Consider the following 14,070-nt stretch of genomic DNA (forward strand, 5'->3'; position numbering starts at 1 on the left):
GTCCTGGAGAGGTACAGGTCCTGGAGGGTCCTCAGGGTCCTGGAGAGGTACAGGTCCTGGAGGGTCCTCAGGGTCCTGGAGAGGTACAGGTCCTGGAGGGTCCTCAGGGTCCTGGAGGCGTACAGGTCCTGGAGGGTCCTCAGGGTCCTGGAGGCGTACAGGTCCTGGAGGGTCCTCAGGGTCCTGGAGGCGTACAGGTCCTGGAGGGTCCTGGAGGGTCCTCATGGTCCTGGAGGCGTACAGGTCCTGGAGGGTCCTCAGGGTCCTGGAGGGTCCTCATGGTCCTGGAGGGTCCTCATGGTCCTGGAGGCGTACAGGTCCTGGAGGGTCCTCAGGGTCCTGGAGGGTCCTCAGGGTCCTGGAGAGGTACAGGTCCTGGAGGGTCCTCAGGGTCCTCAGGGTCCTGGAGAGGTACAGGTCCTGGAGGGTCCTCAGGGTCCTGGAGGGTCCTGGAGAGGTACAGGTCCTGGAGGGTCCTCCTCTCCCTGGAGGGTTCTCAGGGAGGTTCTACGTAAGCAGCAGGTCCTCCATGTCTCTACGGTAGCACAGGAGGGACAAACCCAAGGGTTCTCTACACAGGAAGTGTTCTCCTGTTTCTGGTTCACAGAACAATATAAACTACTTGATAATATCTTATTCACAATAAAGCACACACGTTGTTCCTGTGAGGTGTCGTGGAGTAGAAAGTACTCCAGTAAAGTACTAATATAATGACTGCATGTACTTAGTTACTTCCTGTGTTCATGTCCACTCGGTAACGATAATGTTAATACATTATTAAATATAATTATTAAATATAAGATATTTGTTATCAGTCTGAAGTAAAGTAGTCCGACTGTAGTGCACAGCTCGTGAGAACACTACAGCTTCCATCATGCATCGCGGGTTGCTGCGCCTGACTCCACCTCCCCCCACCTGTCTCCATGTGACTCCACCTCCCCCCACCTGTCTCCATGTGACTCCACCTGTCTCCATGTGACTCCACCTCCCCCCACCTGACGCGCTGCAGGAAGACCGGAAACAGGTGTATTGGCCTTCAAAATAAAAGTAATTTAAATATGAATTACTCGGTCACATATTCTATCAAAATACACACATACGTAATTTGGAAGTTAAAATAATAGAACAAATTCGTTTATTTAAAATCAAAACTGTAATAAACAGACTGTTTTTCACTGTAAAACATTAGCTGTAACTTGATGAAATAACTTTAATAACCAGACATGTTTTCCTCTAAATCACTTTTAATGTTAAAAGGTTAAGAAGTGTAACGAGTCCCGATTGTGAGCTGTTACTCTAGTTTGTATTACGACATAAAAGCTTTTTTTACCCCAAAACGCTGCCAGAGTACTTTATTCTGAAAGTCCAAGCCGGAAGTGTCGGTATTTATTCTTTCGGGTTGACGTGGTTGGTGATCCCCGGGGTTTCCCGTTAGTATCCCGGCTTTCATCCCCATCTTTCATGTTTCTCCGGTCTCTCTCTGAGCCGCGGAGCTGCTGCGGGTCCCCGCCGGGTTCCAGGAGCGCGAGCGCTCGGTGTCTGACCGACGGAGATCAATCCTCGCCGTAATCCCCCGAGCCGACGGGGTTTCCTCCCGTTCAGCCTCCGCACGGGGTTCGTTTGTGGAACCGCTTAAAACTCATTAATTGATGGTTATTTTAACGCGCGTGCGCTGTGACGCGTTGTATGAGATTTAAACCTTCACACCTGGCCGCCATGTCCCGGGTCCATGCTGCACCCGTCCTGGTCTCAGCTCCCTGGAGGACAGCCAGAACCCCTTGTGGGTCGTTCATGCTCGTCAGAACCAGCCTCTGCAGAACCTGTTGCTGTGGCTTCAGGTAGAACGGGAGCGAGCACTTTGGAGAACATCCTGAGATGACGTCACACAATAAGCAAAGTGTCCTGGCACTGTGACGTCACCACTGGTCCGGAAGTCCCGAAGTGGGTCAGTGACTTCCTGTCCAATCAGCGGTTCGTTCACCTTGAGCCTTTGTTGTTTCTGGCTGAACCTCTGGAGACCTCGTTAACCAACCAGAGTGCAGACTCGTTAAGCACAGGAACAGGAAGTCTTTAGCTTCTCGTTGGTATTTAATCTGGAGAACAAAGAAACGGTTTTTCAGTGGACAAAGCAAACCTTAGTAACACGGTTTAACCGCTCGGCACTATGGGACGTGTAGTTGGATGGACTACAGCTCCCAGCAGCGCTAGCTGATGCCACAACGAGGAGCGCGCTCGCTTCCCGTCACACCTCCTGGTTTGAACCGAGAAGGCGTGAACACCTGGAACCCAGTGGCGCTCTAACCCTTCAGCGCCGCCGCCATGTCGGACAAGACGGCGCCGCGCTGCCAGCTGAGGCTGGAGTGGATCCACGGCTACAGAGGACACCAGTGTCGCAACAACCTGTACTACACCGCCGGGGAGGAAGTGGTGTACTTTGTGGCCGGGGTGGGCGTGGTCTACAACACCAGAGACCACACCCAGAAGTTCTACCTGGGACACAACGATGACATCATCAGGTGAGGGCAAATACATTTCTCATGAAGACATGTCCAGGTACGACGGCGGATTAAGGCTAAAAGGTTTTCACTTCACTTTATCAACGACTTCCCACCAGATGTCGCCTATCCATATATATATATGAATCTGAATCAGTGGGGACCGGGCTCTGTCCATGAGGGTCAGTGGGGGAACCGGGCTCTGTCCACGAGGGTCAGTGGGGACCGGGCTCTGTTCATGAGGGTCAGTGGGGACCGGGCTCTGTTCATGAGGGTCAGTGGGGACCCGGGCTCTGTTCATGAGGGTCAGTGGGGGAACCGGGCTCTGTCCACGAGGGTCAGTGGGGGAACCGGGCTCTGTCCACGAGGGTCAGTGGGGACCCGGGCTCTGTTCATGAGGGTCAGTGGGGACCGGGCTCTGTCCACGAGGGTCAGTGGGGACCCGGGCTCTGTTCATGAGGTCAGTGGGGACCGGCTCTGTCCATAAGGGTCAGTGGGGAACCGGGCTCTGTCCACGAGGGTCAGTGGGGAACCGGGCTCTGTCCACGAGGGTCAGTGGGGGAACCGGGCTCTGTTCATGAGGGTCAGTGGGGACCGGGCTCTGTCCACGAGGGTCAGTGGGGGACCCGGGCTCTGTCCACGGGGTCAGTGGGGACCCGGGCTCTGTCCACGGGGTCAGTGGGGACCGGGCTCTGTTCATGAGGGTCAGTGGGGACCGGGCTGTGTTCATGAGGTCAGTGGGGAACAGGCTCTGTCCACGAGTCAGTGGGGAACGGGCTCTGTTCATGAGGGTCATTGGGGGCAGGGCTCTGTCCACGGTCAGTGGGGACCGGGCTCTGTTCATGAGGTCAGTGGGGACCGGGCTCTGTCCATGAGGTCAGTGGGGAACGGGCTCTGTCCACGAGGTCAGCGGGGACCGGGGTCTGTCCATGAGGGTCAGTGGGGACCGGGCTCTGTCCATGAGGGTCAGTGGGGACCGGGCTCTGTTCATCAAGGTCAGGGGGCTCTGTTCATGAGGTCAGGGGGCCGGGCTCTGTTCATGAGGGTCAGTGGGGGGCTCTGTTCATGAGGTCATTGGGGACCCGGGCTCTGTTCATGGTGGCAGGCTCTGTTCATGAGGGTCAGTGGGGACCGGGCTCTGTCCATGAGGGTCAGTGGGGACCGGGCTCTGTCCATGAGGGTCAGTGGGGACCGGGCTCTGTTCATGAGGGTCAGTGAGGCCCCGGGCTCTGTTCATGAGGGTCATTGGGGGACCCGGGCTCTGTTCATGAGGTCAGAGGGCCCGGGCTCTGTTCATGAGGTCAGTGGGGACCGGGCTCTGTTCATGGTCAGTGGGGACCGGGCTCTGTTCATGAGGGTCAGTGGGGACCGGGCTCTGTTCATGAGGTCAGTGGGGCCCAGGCTCTGTTCATGAGGTCAGTGGGGCCCCGGGCTCTGTTCATGAGGGTCAGGGGGGACCGGGCTCTGTACATGAGGGTCAGGGGGGACCGTGCTCTGTACATGAGGGTCAGGGGGGACCCGGGCTCTGTACATGAGGGTCAGGGGGGACCGTGCTCTGTACATGAGGTCAGTTGGGCCCCGGGCTCTGTTCATGAGGTCAGTGGGACCGGGCTCTGTTCATGAGGTCAGTGGGGACCGGGCTCTGTTCATGAGGTCAGTGGGGCCCGGGCTCTGTTCATGAGGTCAGTGGGGACCCGGGCTCTGTTCATGAGGGTCAGGGGGGACGGGCTCTGTCCATGAGGTCAGTGGGGCCCCGGGCTCTGTTCATGAGGTCAGTTGGGCCCAGGCTCTGTTCATGAGGGTCAGTGGGGCCCGGGCTCTGTTCATGAGGTCAGTGGGACCGGGCTCTGTTCATGAGGGTCAGTGGGGGACCGGGCTCTGTTCATGAGGGTCAGTGGGGCCCCGGGCTCTGTTCATGAGGGTCAGTGGGGGACCGGGCTCTGTTCATGAGGGTCAGTGGGGCCCCGGGCTCTGTTCATGAGGGTCAGAGGGGACCGGGCTCTGTTCTTGAGGGTCAGTGGGGCCCCGGGCTCTGTTCATGAGGGTCAGAGGGGACCGGGCTCTGTTCATGAGGGTCAGTGGGGACCGGGCTCTGTTCTTGAGGGTCAGTGGGGCCCCGGGCTCTGTTCATGAGGCAGGAGGCATGAGGTCACCAGGGCAGAGGCCCGGTGGAGTCCAGGGTCCTACTGGTAGGGATGGGTATCGTTTGGGTTGTTTCCGGTGCCGATGCTAAACCGGTACTTTTAAAACGGTACCGGTGATAAACGGTGATGAACCGATAATTACATTTTAAAAAGCACAAAACGACGATTGCCAAAGACGACATTAAAAACCTCTTCGGCCAGATTCCCTGTCGAAGCCGAGCAGCCAACACATATCAGACTGTAGCTCGCGCTAGCTCGTAGCTAACGAGCTAGCGCGAGCTACGAGCTAGCTTAAACACGGTTATAATGGATAATTTATCATTTGTTGGCCTACTTTTATGAATGTAAGACTTGCAGTCAACGTCCCGCTGCTGCTCTGAGTTCAGGCTCTTCGCTGGTCTCCACCTGTTCAGGGGGCCGCCTCCCCTGCGCGCGCAGCCTGACCTGCTGCCTCCGCAGGCTCACGCACACACACACGGTGCAGCGGCGTCCAATCAGAGGCGCGTTACCGGCTGGCAGGCGGAGTCACCAGAGAAGTTCAACAGAATAGTTTTTTTCAATTTCAATCGGCTCAGGCACCGAAAGGAAGCCCCGACATGGGTTGCGTTTCGGAGGCACGGTGGAGGAGTCCAAACGGGCAGGGTGGGAGAAGCGAGGTGGAGGGAGGTGGAGTCACATGGAGACAGGTGGAGGGAGGTGGAGGGAGGTGGAGTCACATGGAGACAGGTGGAGGGAGGTGGAGTCACATGGAGACAGGTGGAGTCACATGGAGACAGGTGGGGGGAGGTGGAGTCACATGGAGACAGGTGGGGGGAGGTGGAGTCACATGGAGACAGGTGGAGGGAGGTGGAGGGAGGTGGAGTCACATGGAGACAGGTGGAGTCACATGGAGACAGGTGGGGGGAGGTGGAGTCACATGGAGACAGGTGGAGTCACATGGAGACAGGTGGGGGGAGGTGGAGTCACATGGAGACAGGTGGGGGGAGGTGGAGTCACATGGAGACAGGTGGGGGGAGGTGGAGTCACATGGAGACAGGTGGGGGGAGGTGGAGTCACATGGAGACAGGTGGAGGGAGGTGGAGTCACATGGAGACAGGTGGAGGGAGGTGGAGTCACATGGAGACAGGTGGGGGGAGGTGGAGTCACATGGAGACAGGTGGGGGGAGGTGGAGTCACATGGAGACAGGTGGGGGGAGGTGGAGTCACATGGAGACAGGTGGAGGGAGGTGGAGTCACATGGAGACAGGTGGGGGGAGGTGAGAGGACGGGGACAGACGAGTCCATCTTCCCTTGTTAATAACTCAGTGAAACATAAACCATCGTTCCACTTCCCGAGGAGATCTTTACCTCTGAAGTCATGAGAGGTTACGAGACGTTATAATGTATCGCTGTTTGTAGTCATTAGTGTCTCTTTGGAGTCATTAGTGTCTCTTAGTGTCTCTTTGTAGTCATTAGTGTCTCTTTGTAGTCATTAGTGTCAATTTGGAGTCATTAGTGTCTCTTTGTAGTCATTAGTGTCTCTTTGTGTCTCTTTGTAGTCATTAGTGTCTCTTTGTAGTCATTAGTGTCTCTTTGTGTCTCTTTGTAGTCATTAGTGTCTCTTTGGAGTCATTAGTGTCTCTTTGTAGTCATTAGTGTCTCTTAGTGTCTCTTTGGAGTCATTAGTGTCTCTTTGGAGTCATTAGTGTCTCTTTGTAGTCATTAGTGTCTCTTTTTGTGTCTTACTCTTTGAGTCATTAGTGTCTCTTAGTGTCTCTTTGGAGTCATTAGTGTCTCTTTAGAGTCATTAGTGTCTCTTAGTGTCTCTTTGGAGTCATTAGTGTCTCTTTGGAGTCATTAGTGTCTCTCAAGATTCAAGATTCAAGATTCAAGATGTTTTATTTGTCACATACACACACAGGGTGTGCAGTGAAATGAAAGTGGCAATGCTCAGCAGGAATGTGCAAGGGCAACAAGTACACACTATTTACAATAAAAAACAACACAATATTTACAGTACAATATTTACACTAAGTGTGTGTGTGTGTGTGTGTGTGTGCCTAAGAGGGGCAGTTGTGTGGGTCTATGTGGGGGTCCTGGTGAGGTCGGAGTTCACAGTCCTGATGGCCTGAGGAAAGAAACTGTCTCAGTCTCTCTGTTCTTGCAGCGTGACTACGGAGGCGCCTGCCTGACCGCAGCAGCTGAAACAGTCTGTTGTTGGGGTGGTGAGGATCCTTCATGATCCTGCGGCTCTGGTTCTGCACCTCCTGGTGTACAAGTCCTGCAGGGTGGGGAGTGTAGTTCCAATAGTGCGCTCAGCCGAACGCACTACTCTCTGCAGAGCCTTCCTGTCCTGAGCGGAGCAGTTGCCAAACCAGGCTGTGATGCTTCCTGTCAGGACGCCTCTACAGCTCAGAGTAGAAGGACTGAAGGATCCTCTGGGAAACTTTAAATTTCCTCAGCTGCCTGAGGTGGTAGAGGCGCTGTTTTGCCTTTCTCACCAGAGTGTCTGTGTTCGCTGACCATGTCAGATCCTCGTGATGTGGACTCCCAGGTATTTATACCCGCTCACCCTCTCCACAGTAGTCCCGTTAATCCCCAGTGGTGAGTACGTCCTCTGTTGTTGTACCTCCTAAAGTCCACAATCAGCTCCTTAGTTTTGGTGACATTCATGAGGAGGCTGTTGTCCCGGCACCAGAGTGACAGATCAGCAACTTCCTCCAGGTAGGCCTTCTCGTCAAGAAATGGAGATCAGGCCCACCACCACTGTGTCATCCGCAAACTTGATGATGGTGTTGGAGCTGAACCTGGCCACACAGTCATGTGTGTACAGGAGTACAGTAGGGGCTGAGGACGCAACCCTGGGGGATCCTGTGTTCAGGGTGAGGGGTTGAGGTGTCTGCCCACCCTGACCACCTGTGGCCTTGGCGGTCAGGAAGTCCAGGATCCAAGCACACAGGGGTGTTCAGTCCCAGCTCAATCAGCTTGCCGGCCAGTCTGGAGGGACTATGGTGTTGAAAGCTGAACTATAATCAATGAACAGCAGTCTCACATAGCCCCTCTGGCTGTCCAGATGAGAGAGTGTGGTGCAGTACCTGGGAGACAGCATCATCAATCTTGATCTGTTTGGGCGATAAGCAAACTGCAGCGGGTCCATGGAGGAAAGGAGGAAGGCGAGATGTAGTCCTTTATCAGCCTCTCAGCATTTCATGACCACCGAGGTGAGGGCCACCGGTCGGTAGTCATTCATACATGCTGGAGAAGCATTCTTGGGCACAGGGACAATAGTGGATCTCTTGAAGCAGGCTGGACCACGGACTCAGCCAGGAGAGGTTGAATATTGTGGTGAACACTGGAGCTAGCTGGTTAGCACAGGTCTTCAGTACTCGCCCAGATATGCCATCTGGACCTGCAGCTTTCCTGGTGTTCACCCTCAACAGAGCCCTCCTCACACTGTGCTCGGTCACAGAGAGTGTGTGTTCATCCCCAGCGGTAGAACCCACCTCGGCTGCGCTAACGGTGTTGTTGTTAGTCGCTTAGCTAAGCGCTGTTGTTGCTAGCCTCAAACCGGCATAAAATGAGTTCAGGTCGTCCGCTAGGGATGCGCCGGCACTCACCATTGCGGGGTCTGCTCTGGTAGTCTGTGATAGTCCGTAGCCCCTGCCATAGCGCCTGGTGTCGCGCTGCTCCATCTGTGATTCCACTCTGTCTCGGATTCTCCTCTTGGCCTCCTTCACCGCCCTCCTCAGTCCATAGACCGCTGCCTTGTACTCGTCCATGTTGCCGGATACAAGACCGGAGTTATAGGCAGCAGTGCAGGCGTTCACAGCTTCAATGGATGGATCTATCAACCCACGGCTTTGGTTAGGAAAGACCCTAACTTTTACCGTGGGGGACGATGGTGTCCGCTAAGCGTTTCTATGAGGCTCGTTGCTTCGTCCCCAAACTCACTGATGTCACTGGAACTCGATTGGAACATGTACCAGTCGGCCGACACGCAGAGCCGCCCTGTAGCTCAGCCTCTGATTGGTCAGACCACCGCCACGTCCCTCGTCACTACCGCTTCCCGTGCTATCCTTTGTTGGTACTCCGGTAGCAGGAAAATGGCATGGTCCGATTGCGTTTAACGGAGGAGAGACAGCCTTGTAGCCTCTCTTGAATGGCGTATAGCAGTGGTCTTCTTTCCCCTCTGGTAGCAGCACGTAATGTGCTGGTGAAAGTTCGGCATGACTTTTAGGTTTGCCTATTAAGGTCCCCAGCCACCACCACAGCGCCGTGATACTTGTTCTGATGCCGACATAACACATCATGTAGGTCCGATAGGTACGTCGGTGTCCGCTTGTGGTGGTATGTGAGCGGCTGTGGTGATGACCGAGCTGAACTCCCGGGAAGGTAGAATGGACATATGAGATCGTCAGATGTTCCAGGTTCAGCAGGAACGAAAAAGTCTTAATGTCCTTGGTTGCACCACTTGTTGTTAGTCATGAAGCAAACCCCTCCACCCTTAGATTTACCAGACTCTTCCGTTCTGTCTGCACGGAAAACAGAGAAGGACTCGGTTGGGCATATGACTCGATCCGCACCAGCGGGGTCAGCCATGTTTCCGTCAGACAAAAGATGTTACAGTCCCTCATGTCCTGTTGGAATCTGATCCTTGCCTAACATCATCCAGCTTATTTTCCAGAGCTGGGCGTTAGCAAGAAGGATGCTGGGCAGAGGTGGACGGCTTGAACCTCAGTCTGTTCAATTCGCTCCGTTTCCCTCGATGTTTTCGTCTCTCCGTAGCGGCTCCACTGTTGTTGTTGTGGTTCGCTCGTACGATCTCTGCGACACGCTGGATCGATGGAAAAAGTGGACAAAAACCCTTGTTTCATAAGTTTATGTCCAAAAGTGTGCTGCGTTGTATGCTGTTAGTGCCGATGTGTTTGTGGCGGCAAAAAATATTAAAAATAAACACAAAAACTAAAAGCGCTGATCTCAGCGGGCTACTGCGGCGTCTGGACACAGCAGCCATCTTGCAGAGTCATGCATTAGCTTTGGAGTCATTAGTGTCTCTTTGGAGTCATTAGTGTCTCTTAGTGTCTCTTTGTAGTCATTAGTGTCTCTTTGGAGTCATTAGTGTCACATTAGTGTCTCTTTGGAGTCATTAGTGTCTCTTTGGAGTCATTAGTGTCTCTTTGTGTCTCTTTGGAGTCATTATTGTCTCTTTGTAGTCATTAGTGTCTCTTTGGAGTCATTATTGTCTCTTTGTGTCTCTTTGTAGTCATTAGTGTCTCTTTGTGTCTCTTTGTAGTCATTAGTGTCTCTTTGGAGTCATTAGTGTCTCTTAGTGTCTCTTTGGAGTCATTATCCTGCAGAGGGCTTACAAGACTTCTTGTCTGTCTCTCTGACTGTGTCCCCATCTGTCTCTCTCAGTCTGGCGATCCATCCAGATAAGGTCCAGGTGGCGACGGGTCAGGTGGGTAAAGACCCATTCATCTGTATCTGGGACACCTACTCCATGCAGACGGTGTCCATCCTGAGGGACGTCCACACACACGGCGTGGCCTGTCTGTCCTTCGACTCTGACGGAGAGGTAGACCTGCCGGTCCTAGTGGACCTCTTTCATTCCTCCAGACAGCTTCTCTAGAACCTATTGATCATGTTAGAGCGGCAGACCAGCCCCTATCACAGGGCTCTCCACTGGACCAGCTCGGGTTGAAGGTCCTGGATGAATGTATGTCTTTATGTATGTGTATATAGTAATATGTATATAATATATACAAGTAATGTGTTGATCTCCAGTCCTTCATGCTGTTCCGCTTCTCTTCTGGACATCTCTATTCTCTAGAGCTGTTGGGAAACAGGAAAGAGACTGATGTAGTGATTGAGCTCTGATCATGTGGAGAGAAAACTAAATCATCAATAGATTAATTGGTAATGGACATCCTGGTTTGTTCTAGTCCTATACAATGCAACCAGAAGGAGCATCTGCATGTATAAACTGTATTGGAGCCTTTGAGGCCAGGGTGCTGCTTCAGGAGCTCCACGATACAGAACTGAACTCTTTCACTGCAGTCTGAGTGTGGCAGAGCTGGCGTTCAACTCGTCTGTGTTGGTTTCTCTTCCAGCGGATGGCGTCCGTTGGTCTGGACGCCAAGAACACTTTGTGCGTCTGGGACTGGAGGAGAGGAAGAGTCCTCGCCCTGGCCACCGGACACTCAGACAGAGTACGACATCGAGTCACACTGAAGCTGGTTGAGCTGGGTTCAACCCTCCTTTGTTTGCTCTGAGGCACCTGGTACCTCAGGTACTAGTGTTATGACGGGTACCAGGTACCTCTCATATCTCTGGTACATCTCATATCTCTGGTACCTCTCATATCTCTGGTACCTCTCATATCACTAGTACCTCTGGAACCTCTCATATCTCTGGTACCTCTCATCTCTGGTACCTCTCATATCTCTGGTACCTCTCATCTCTGGTACCTCTCATATCTCTGGTACCTCTCATATCACTGGTACCTCTGGAACCTCTCATATCTCTGGTACCTCTGGAACCTCTCATATCTCTGGTACCTCTCATCTCTGGTACCTCTGGTACCTCTCATATCTCTGGTACCTCTCATATCTCTGGTACCTCTGGTATCTCTGGTACCTCTGGTATCTCTGGTACCTCTCATATCTCTGGTACCTCTCATCTCTGGTACCTCTGGTACCTCTCATATCACTGGTACCTCTCATCTCTGGTATCTCTGGTACCTCTCATATCTCTGGTACCTCTCATCTCTGGTACCTCTGGTACCTCTCATATCACTGGTACCTCTCATCTCTGGTATCTCTGGTACCTCTCATATCTCTGGTACCTCTCATATCACTGGTACCTCTCATCTCTGGTACCTCTGGTACCTCTCATATCTCTGGTACCTCTCATATATCTGGTACCTCTCATCTCTGGTACCTCTGGTACCTCTCATATCACTGGTACCTCTGGTACCTCTGGTATAGATAGATAGATAGATATGTACTTTTTTAATCCCCAAGGGGAAATTTGTCATCACAGTAGCAGCACCAATAAACTAAACACACAAGAATAAAAAAATAAAATATAAAAAAACAGGGATGAAAGATATAGGAGTATACAAAGTAAAATATAAAATAAAATATATATGTATATATATAACATATATGCATACACAATACACAATACACAATACAAATGACAAATTAAATTAAATATTAAATATAGACAGTGTGCAAAATGCAAAGTGTGTGTATGTGTGTAGTGCAAACAAATGAAATGTGTGAAGTGCAGATCAACATAGTGTGGATATGAAGTTATTATTGTAGTTATTGCAGTATGATCTGGCAAGAGGTGATCTGTTATAGAGCCTCATAGCCGTCGGCAGGTTCTCCTGTATCTGTCCTTGTGGCAGCGTGAGGAGACGTCTGGAGAAAGTCCTCCTCTGTCCCTGCAGGAGGTGGTGGAGAGGGTGGTCCGGGTGGTCCGGGTTGTCCAATATGGACACAAGTTTCTTCAACGTCCTCCTCTCCACCACCTGTTCCAGGTGCTCCAGCTGGCAGCCGGTGATGGGGCCCGCCTTCCTGACCAGGTTGCTGGGGCGTGTGGTGTCACCGGCTCCGATGCTGCTCCCCAGCAGACAATGGCAAAGTGCAGCACTGGCGACAACCGACTGGTAGAATAACTCCAGCATCTTGCTGCACACGTTGAAGGATAAAGCTTTCTCCAGGAAAAAGTCGACTCATCCCTTCTTGTACACAGCGTTGATGTTGGCCTTCCAGTTCAGTCGGCTGTCGATGGAGACGCCCAGGTACTGGTCCTCCTCCACCAGGTACTGGTCCTCCTCCACCAGGTACTGGTCCTCCTCCATCAGGTACTGGTCCTCCTCCACCAGGTACTGGTCCTCCTCCACCAGGTACTGGTCCTCCTCCACCATGTCCACGTCCACTCCCAGGACACTCAGAGGTGTAGGAGCTGTCGCCTTCCTCCTGAAGTCCACCACCATCTCTCTGGTCTTGGCCACGTTCAGCCGCAGGTGGTTCTCATCGGCCCACTTTACAAAGTCGCTCACCACTGCCCTGTCCTCCTCCCGTCCATCCCTAATACACCCGACCACTGCAGAGTCATCAGAGTACTTCTGCAGATGACTCCGTGTTGTACTGGAAGTCACTGGTGTACAGGGTGAAGAGGAAGGGAGACAGAACAGTTCCCTGTGGGGCTCCAACATCACTGACCACCAGACAGCACACGGCCCATTCTGACAAACTGTGGTCTGCCTGTGAGGTAGTCAGTGATCCAGGAGATGGTGGACGGCCACGTCCACCGACACACCGCAGCTTCTCACTCAGCAGCAGTGGCTGGATGGTGTTAAATGCACTGGAGAAGTCAAAGAAAGTGACTCTCACAGAGACACCGGTTCCATCCAGGTGCGACTGAGCTCATTGCAGCAGGTAGATGATGGCGTCGTCCACTCCCACATGAGGCCGGTAAGCAGAATGCAGAGGGTCCAGCGATGATTTCACCTGCGTATCTCTGGTACCTCTCATATCTCTGGTACCTCTGGTACCTCTCATATCTCTGGTACCTCTCATATCTCTGGTACCTCTGGTACCTCTCATATCTCTGGTACCTCTCATATCTCTGGTACCTCTGGTACATCTCATATCTGGTACCTCTCATATCTCTGGTACCTCTCATATTTCTGGTACCTCTCATATCTCTGGTACCTCTGGTACCTCTCATATCTCTGGTACCTCTGGTACCTCTCATATCTCTGGTACCTCTCATATCTCTGGTACCTCTCATATCTCTGGTACCTCTCATATCTCTGGTACCTCTCATCTCTGGTATCTGGTACCTCTCATATCTCTGGTACCTCTCATATCACTAGTACCTCTGGAACCTCTCATATCTCTGGTACCTCTCATATCTCTGGTACCTCTCATATCTCTGGTATCTCTCATCTCTGGTACCTCTCATATCTCTGGTATCTCTCATCTCTGGTACCTCTCATCTCTGGTATCTCTGGTACCTCTCATCTCTGGTACCTCTCATCTCTGGTATCTCTGGTACCTCTCATCTCTGGTACCTCTCATATCTCTGGTATCTCTCATCTCTGGTACCTCTCATATCTCTGGTACCTCTCATATTTCTGGTACCTCTCATATCTCTGGTACCTCTGGTACCTCTCATATCTCTGGTACCTCTGGTACCTCTCATATCTCTGGTACCTTTGGTACCTCTCATATCTCTGGTACCTCTCATCTCTGGTATCTGGTACCTCTCATATCTCTGGTACCTCTCATATCTCTGGTACCTCTCATCCTCTCACCTCTCCTCTCCTGGTGTCTCTGGTACCTCCTCATCTCTGGTATCTCTCTCTCATCTCTGGTACCTCTCATCTCTGGTATCTCTGGTACCTCTCATCTCTGGTACCTCTCATCTCTGGTATC

The sequence above is a fragment of the Pseudoliparis swirei genome, unplaced genomic scaffold (assembly GCF_029220125.1).
Source record: "Pseudoliparis swirei isolate HS2019 ecotype Mariana Trench unplaced genomic scaffold, NWPU_hadal_v1 hadal_29, whole genome shotgun sequence".
Classification (NCBI taxonomy): Eukaryota; Metazoa; Chordata; class Actinopteri; order Perciformes; family Liparidae; genus Pseudoliparis; species Pseudoliparis swirei.